Source organism: Dreissena polymorpha, chromosome 5 (assembly GCF_020536995.1).
Source record: "Dreissena polymorpha isolate Duluth1 chromosome 5, UMN_Dpol_1.0, whole genome shotgun sequence".
Taxonomy (NCBI): Eukaryota; Metazoa; Mollusca; class Bivalvia; order Myida; family Dreissenidae; genus Dreissena; species Dreissena polymorpha.
This window is the reverse complement of record NC_068359.1, coordinates 18814182-18822806: the sequence shown is the minus strand read 5'-3', so window position 1 is coordinate 18822806 and position 8625 is coordinate 18814182. Positions and strand designations below refer to the sequence as shown.

General features: G+C 34.8%; 1 long non-coding RNA gene across 1 annotated transcript; it reads right to left on the bottom strand.

The window, feature by feature from the left end:
* Positions 1-355: 355 nt before the first annotated feature.
* On the bottom strand, positions 356-6730 carry LOC127882372 (uncharacterized). The gene is made up of 3 exons (XR_008050515.1): positions 6667-6730; positions 5867-5928; positions 356-478 (listed from the first exon to the last, which is right to left on the bottom strand). It is a non-coding gene; the product is annotated as an uncharacterized LOC127882372 (long non-coding RNA).
* Between the last annotated feature and the right edge of the window lie 1895 nt (positions 6731-8625).

Sequence of the window (8625 nt, the reverse complement as noted above, 5' to 3'; positions counted from 1 at the left end):
ACCTTTATTTTCGGATGTTTGTTTTGTTTTGTGGCCAAAGGATATAAGGAGAGACGCATTCTGGAATATTGAACCGATTTAGTCATATTCATTATCACTACCGTGGTTAATGCTTCAGTTTGTCTTATGTTCAAAATATGATATAACTTTCTGTACGTAAGGATTATGCCAATTTCTTTCACTAAATTTAGGTTATAATATAGTAAAAGATTTCCTACACAAATTCAATGTAAATGCAATAACTTTAACGAAAAATAAAGTCAAACTTTTGCGCATAGAGACCCTCATAACCATACCTTTTCTCGAAGAGCATTCCAAGCCGAATTGATTTAAACAATAAAAAAGATAGGTCACGCGACATGTAAGAAAGAACTCGCCACGAATCAAAAGTCACTGTTTTACGGCCATCTATTTACCGGCTTCTATCCAGTTCATGAGGGTTTCCCGCCATCTGTCAAAGTCTTATGTAGTCTCCAATCTTCAGATAAAAGAGTGAATTTCTAGTAAACAACAATGTTTTCCCTGCCACATGCACACAGAAAAATACTAAAATAAAGTCATGGCAAGTGACCCTACAGAGAACCGTGTCTTCAAATAAATGATGTTCATGTTTTTAGAGAGTATAGCATTGCACTCCAAAAAGATTTAGTATATTGTAACCTAAAGGAAAAATATCTTCTGATTTAAATGTGTTTTTCTTGCATATTCTTATCTTCCTATTCATATTGCACACATGTAATAAGTTTGGCTGGATTATCTGTCCGTTTTTTTTCATATTTTCACACAGCAGGTGTTTTCGGTCCAAAGAAGGCCATTTTAGGCCTGTTAAAGCTTAAATGTCCCTTTAAGGTTTAACTGTGCTAAGTTCAATATCTGCAACAAAATACCAAAACAAACCAAATGGACATGCACGTGGGGCTTATGCGGGGTGGTGAAAGAATGAATTTGTTAGATATTTTCACTCTAAGCAATTTTGATAATGTCTTTTTTGTGTTGTTTTTTTTTAATCACCCCAAAAATGTCAATTTCAAAGCAAAGAAAATCCAATTTCATCCAAGACAATAAACAAATTAGTACAAATAAGAGATCAAAGATACTTTGAAGTGAAGAAATCAATAAGCTTCCAATTACTTGTTGTTTAGCACCAATAAAAGTGTGAAATCTTGAAACGCGCCTTGTCGCTCGGAGCCCATTTATTTGCCAGAGGCCAATGATATATCCTAGCATATAATGTCATGGGTGCCTTTAAACTGCAGCAGATGGTCAATATGCATTGCCAGCTCTCATTTAGAGGTTCAAGAGAATACAAAATTTCATATTTTGGGCACAAAATAAGTACTTTTGACTATTTTTATGGTGGCAATCTGGGTAAAAAATGGGGATTCAGAACCAAGCGAAAGAAAAAATGCTCATTTTGGGGATATAGAATGGACAGAAAGGTTAAAATGAACAAGATACATATATGTAGGCAAGCATTTTAAGCTTAGAAATGAGGTTCCATGTAGTAACAGGGGCAGAAAGGCAGCTCAGATCAATGCAGGCTTCCTGAAAGGGGTTTCTAGTACTTCTTTTGGGGACACAGCTTCCCGCAGAATTCTCAACACATCAAACATCATTGATCCATGTCACCTCTGTATGCAAAGACAAGCGAATAAAGTCAATACTGCCCTTAAATCACTGAATGAGAGAAGCATTTACCAAATAAAAAACAAAACTGGTTGCTGAAAGTGCCAAATTTTGTTTAAAAGATCCCTCTAATGTAAACGATGAAGGGGACGCTCGCTACAACAATCCTATGTTTAAGTCGGACGCGACATCTTCTCAAGCCGGAACCATGACTGTAAGCATATTGTGAGAAAACAGTACCAAACACAAGCTAATTGTAGGGTAACAAGTAGCAAATCAACTCAGCTGTGCTGCATACATGCCCAGGAACAAGGATAAACATGTTGAGTGCCAACTTCTGCTGCCAACAGAGCAGGAGCTTTACGTGTCAGGACGCGGAATAATCGATACAAACTGCATGGAAATTGCACGACGGCAAGAGTTTGAGTGACCACAAAACTGATTAGGACAGTATTTCACACCTTAAGCATCATAAATATGCTTATTTGCCTGTGTACATGTGTCACGTAATTGCGTATTGTTCGTTGATAATACACAGTAACCAACAAAGTTCATTTCTGATTTCTTTGCGTTTTATTTCTGCTTATTAACACCACACAACGTTTCCAAAATGTTTGTCAAATACAAGATACATGCGAAGCCCGCAATGGGCCCATCCCGCGAAAGCCAGCAATAATGCGACTTGTATGTTCGGCCGTTTAAGCAAGACTGTCCATAAATTAATATAAACAACGAAGGCTTTGATAATTGTTATGTGTACAATTCTGATTGGCTGTGTAACGTCACGTGTCTACATGTACAATTCTGATTGGCCGTTTGTTAAGTCACGTGTCTGCAACCTAAATATACGTATGCAACGGACACTTAACGAATACATACGGGAATTACCGAATATTGACACATACGGTAAGCAAATATTCGTGCCCGGTAATTACAACCCGAGACTATTGATTTGTTGATCCAGATGGCTGCCTATTTAAGATTGTATGAAATGTGGTACAAGTTTCGATCATTATATAGATCCAACAATGCCCCAAATGTGCGTTTTGTGTGCGTTATGTTATGCGTTTTGTGTGCGTTATGTTACACAACTTTCCCCCTTAATTTGATTTTTTATATTTTATGATTTAAAAAAATCTTTTAAAATTTTACTATTGAATTACTAATTAAATAACAAAAACTACATTCATATAAACACACTCAAATGATGGAAATTATGCGGATAACAATATAATTTCCTTGACAAGCATCTCTGCTGAAATAAATAACATTAGTAATTGATATACAATTTAAATGTCAATCGAAATGTTGTGTAGAACATCATATGTTGATCGTTGGCCATCTGTACATCTGGTGTCGTCCATGTTGTCTTGAAGTTGTAGCTCGCGGCGAATAAGATGTTTCATTGAAGTCATTGCCACCGTCATGAAGATAAGTCGATTGTAGGTTCGTCCGTGGCGATTGGAATGCGTTTGTTGATTCTGCTCTGCTTTCCGATGTTTAACTTGCGTCGTCGATTGTCGTTTCCGTTGTATTCATCGTTGTTGTTGTTTTCGTTGTCGTTTGTACTTTTGTTGATGGCCCCAGCGTCTTCATTTCTCTCGGGATATTAAGATTTTCTATTGGCCATAATGCTCACGAGGTATTAACTATAGCAGTGTTCTCCTTGATGTCTTAGGCCTCGGAAGTATCATTCCGAATGCGTTATCTACGCACGTCAAACAGTTGAACGGCTGCATCTACTCTATAGTGTTTAACGTCACAAGTATTGTGTCCAGTGTTGCGTCACTTGTTGTCCTTCGAAATCTTCTGGCGTTGGTCTTCTTTTAGCGATAGAACCAGGTATTCACTTTGAGAGTAAACGCCGTGATGTTCCATTCTAATTATGTTGTTTGTTTCTTTTATTCGTTGTGGAAGGCGTTGTCTCTCGAAGTCGCTCTTCTTTGGCGTTGTCTTCAAATCTCGATATTTTTATCTGCGTCGTGGTGATACAAGTATCAGTTGTTCAAAATCATGGCAAACATTTATAAATATCCCCTTAGTTATTGTTAAATATCGTCATGACAACTTACTGTGATATCTTATTCAAAAAAATAAATTCTTTACAACGAAAAAATATTAGTCAATTCCTCAAAACATACTTCGGATAAGTACATGACAGTTTGACATCTGACAAGCCATTTACTTAATATGACTTGTGTACCGCCTTAGGCATAATCATTTTACGCACGTGCAGCCGGTAAATTTTTGACAGGCGCGCGCCACTTTATTGACCTAGAGTAATGGGTAATGATAGACGTACCTGTTCATATCATGGTTTCATAAACCTCATCTTTATCACTATAGTTTTGCCGTTGGGCATAGATTTATTGACATGTTTGACCTGTGCACTTGTAAAAATGCGCAAATATGACAAGGCAGACTTTTATATATATGCATTCATAATATAAGAACACGTATCGGTATACTTCAAAATTCAGGTCTTTGCTCCTAATCGAACTACTCAAATAATTCTTATGCGGCATCGCATCTTCTGTCCATAGCGTAATTTGCTTCGATGGCACAGGGATAGATTATCTTACTCATGAGGACGCTAAGGTTATCAGAACCTCGGGCTCGGTATGTCCGAACGCTGATCAGTCAGCCGTGCTCATAAAATATAATTGTAACCCTTAAACAATTATATTAGAAATTTAATGCGTACATATCGTTATATTTTAACTGCGCTATACGCGTCAGATCGCATTAAATTCTTACTTAAAATTACTCAAGACCTTCAATATTACCGATATCCTACATATATTTGCATCAACATATTGACGTATATACATATTTACATAGTATTTTTTTGTTTCTGCCCTATTCATATTCGCAATTACCATTACTGTTCTTATTTCCTATTTCTTTCTTTTACAATTCTGAAACTATTTTTAAATTTTCCAATAATTTTATTTATTCGTCCTCTTTAATTTTCTTTATCATTCTAATAAACAAAACCCGCCTTATTTTCTTTATTAAAATAATAAACAAAACTGTTTTGAATACTCTTATTTTTCTCGTACATTTTAATTTAATGAAAATTTACAAACATTCTAACAATTTAAAATGTATTGGTATGCAAAAAAACCCCATATGTCCGTACATAATCCTATATTCTAACAATACCAAAAATATATAAAAATTCTTTAAATACTCTCTGTGTGTACACCTTTAATTTAATGAGTTCCATAACTCACAAAAATAATGTAAAACTCAAATATCTTTTTTTATTCTCAATTCACCGCTATTTATAAAAATGTGCCGATAAATGCAAAATTGGCATGATTTTGATATTTGTAAAATTTGTTCGTACATAATTTATTATCAACACTATTATTTTTAACATCTAACTACATTAAATTCTTTAAAACAATTCTTAAAAAATTCGTTGTAATGACGCCTTTTACTTTAATGTTCTACTTTATAAATTTTGAAATTCCCTTTCCAAGTTTGCCATAATTTTTTTGAACAACTGACCTGAATTCATGTCGCGTTGTGGTTGTGATGTTTTCATTTTTTCGGCACGTGATCGCACTTGTGATCGTACTTCGGTCGTATCCATGGTACACGGCTCCATAAAATGTACTGTGTCACGTAATTGCGTATTGTTCGTTGATAATACACAGTAACCAACAAAGTTCATTTCTGATTTCTTTGCGTTTTATTTCTGCTTATTAACACCACACAACGTTTCCAAAATGTTTGTCAAATACAAGATACATGCGAAGCCCGCAATGGGCCCATCCCGCGAAAGCCAGCAATAATGCGACTTGTATGTTCGGCCGTTTAAGCAAGACTGTCCATAAATTAATATAAACAACGAAAGCTTTGATATTTGTTATGTGTACAATTCTGATTGGCTGTGTAACGTCACGTGTCTACATGTACAATTCTGATTGGCCGTTTGTTAAGTCACGTGTCTGCAACCTAAATATACGTATGCAACGGACACTTAACGAATACATACGGGAATTACCGAATATTGACACATACGGTAAGCAAATATTCGTGCCCGGTAATTACAACCCGAGACTATTGATTTGTTGATCCAGATGGCTGCCTATTTAAGATTGTATGAAATGTGGTACAAATTTCGATCATTATATAGATCCAACAATGCCCCAAATGTGCGTTTTGTGTGCGTTATGTTATGCGTTTTGTGTGCGTTATGTTACACATGATAATAAATTAGTGTTATTACCTGTTTTACCATCAACAACCCTTATCAAGTGGCCCTCGGCTTAGTCGCAGACATTCTTCTACCTGAAAAAGTCAAAATACCCAATAGAAATAGATATAAAATGAAGAAAAAAACATGCATTTATGTATTTTAAGTGTATTTCTATGAATAATATGAGGTGATAAAGCTTGTTATATGCATGATTGTACTAAATATGAAAGCTGGCTCAGTTAAGCATCTGTTGCACTGTCAAAACTGTAAAAATGTCCGCCATTCCATGTAGGTAAAATGGGGCTCTGTTTGAATGTTCATGCTTTACGCACAAGCTATTGTTGCGTTACTGGATTGCGGAGTCCTTGGCGTTGAATTCTGACTGCATGTAGCACAATAACGCTACACGGTCAACCAAAATGCCTTTGAATTTAAGTCGGAAAGCAATTAAGCCCTTATTTGGCTATACAAGGGTGGGGGGTCAACTTGAAAAACAACTATTCCAGGTCAAATAATCTGAATTCATGCATTTAATGCACTAATTTTCTTCTCTTTTGCTAAGAAATGACCAAAAATCAGCTTTCCCAGTCATATTTTGCACTTGCAGATGATATTACATTTTTTACCTAAAGCTAGTTTAGGTTACAATATAGTAAAAGATTTCCTACACAAAGTCAAACTTTTGCGCATAGAGACCCTCATAACCATACCTTTTCTCGAAGAGCATTCCAAGCCGAATTGATTTAAGCAATAAAAAAGATAGGTCACGCGACATGTAAGAAAGAACTCGCCACGAATCAAAAGTCACTGTTTTACGGCCATCTATTTACCGGCTTCTATCCAGTTCATGAGGGTTTCCCGCCATCTGTCAAAGTCTTATGTAGTCTCCAATCTTCAGATAAAAGAGTGAATTTCTAGTAAACAACAATGTTTACCCTGCCACATGCACACAGAAATATACTAAAATAAAGTCATGGCGAGTGACCCTACAGAGAACCGTGTCTTCAAATAAATGATGTTCATGTTTTTAGAGAGTATAGCATTGCACTCCAAAAAGATTTAGTATATTGTAACCTAAAAGCACTTCCTATTACTCAATACAAATAATTGTCTCAACAAGAAGACATTTCAAGCTTTGAGACTTAAGAATGGCATATCATTCCATTAGACACAACCTTTTTTATAATTAAACACTGAGTACACCGTCATATCTAAAACTGGCAAATGTAACGAACTTTTTATTTAAGCTATATATGTTATTCAAATTGTCAACAAATGTGGGTTTTTAAATGATTACTTATATAAACCTTGAAATGTCAAACAATTATGTTGTATTCAGGTTTTAAGACGAAAAAACAATATCTTAAAAACCAAAAACATTGTTCAATTCCTAGCAATATGTTATGGTAGGATTGGTTATTTGATATAACCATAAAATAACAATTAATGACACCATTGGACCTACATGATTCTTTGTTCAGCTCAAATGCGAACATTTTCCTTAAACGAGTCATTATGTTTACAAATCGTGAAACGAAACATATTCACAGTTGCATAAGGAGATGTTGAGCCTCAATTCTTGAATATAAAACAGCTATTCTTTGTCCGTTGTTTTAGTTATCGAATATTGCAAGCAGACACTAAGAATGGGTATTATTGAACCGATTTGTGAATAAATGCGTACAAAAACATGTTAGTTAGCTTGACAATGACCTTCATTTTCGAATCTGCTTGACACATTTTTCTTAAAGGTTTGGCCTTTTTTCTGCAGAACCGAATACGGAGCAAGATTGCTATGTAACACCGACGTTTGGGGACAAACGTTGTAGAAAATATTGTCTTAATTATTACTGGAATGTACAGTTTAATAAAATATTGATATACTTGCAAATGTTGTTATATGGCGACATGATTTATTCTGAATCATCAAAATGACAGTCCAGCCGTAAACAATTGGATTTATTGGCCCGTTAATAAGACTACGTCTTAAATAAAGATATTTACTTATTTCAAATTGAGTAAACTTGACCTTTGCTGATGTTTAGTGGCTACCCCTACACACGTTTCCTTATATACGTTTGAACAAGATTTTCTGACCGTAGATATGTTGTTGGACTTTTTGTTTTTCAGAATGTTTTTATTCTTGCGAGAAATCCATAGACCATTTGGGAACAAATAGTTTTATGTTCAATACCGCTGTGCATGCGCACTCGATAACATGCTTATATCTACATACAGTATTAAATGTTCTTTCAAAAATCACATCGTTTATCTACATATACATAACTTATATATTATTTGTAAAACCAATTGAATCGGAAACGTCACGAGGAATGGACCTCCGTAAGAAGTATGGTACGTAAAATATTTATTAAACCTGTACTTTACTGATATAAAGAGTATCATATTCACGGGTGTTAAAATATATTATTTTTGTCAACACTAATTTAATTTGTGGATTGCTATACCTTTTACACCAATTAATAGCATTTATCGGTAGTTGTGTTGATGATATTGCGATAATGTTTTAACATTTAAAACGAACAGTCGCATTTTATAAACATGTACTCGATGAAGTTTTCGAGATATGTTGTATTAAATATGTCGTAGTATCGTTACTATGAATATGGAAACACATTTAATATTCATTGAAATACGGGCATGTCGGCTAAATATGGTCTCAGTTATGGATCTTAATGTTCGAATTCAACGACAGTGATATGTTTTGCGGCTTTAAATACTTAAGCATATTTTATAAACTAATATCAGATAACGTTTTTACTTATGAG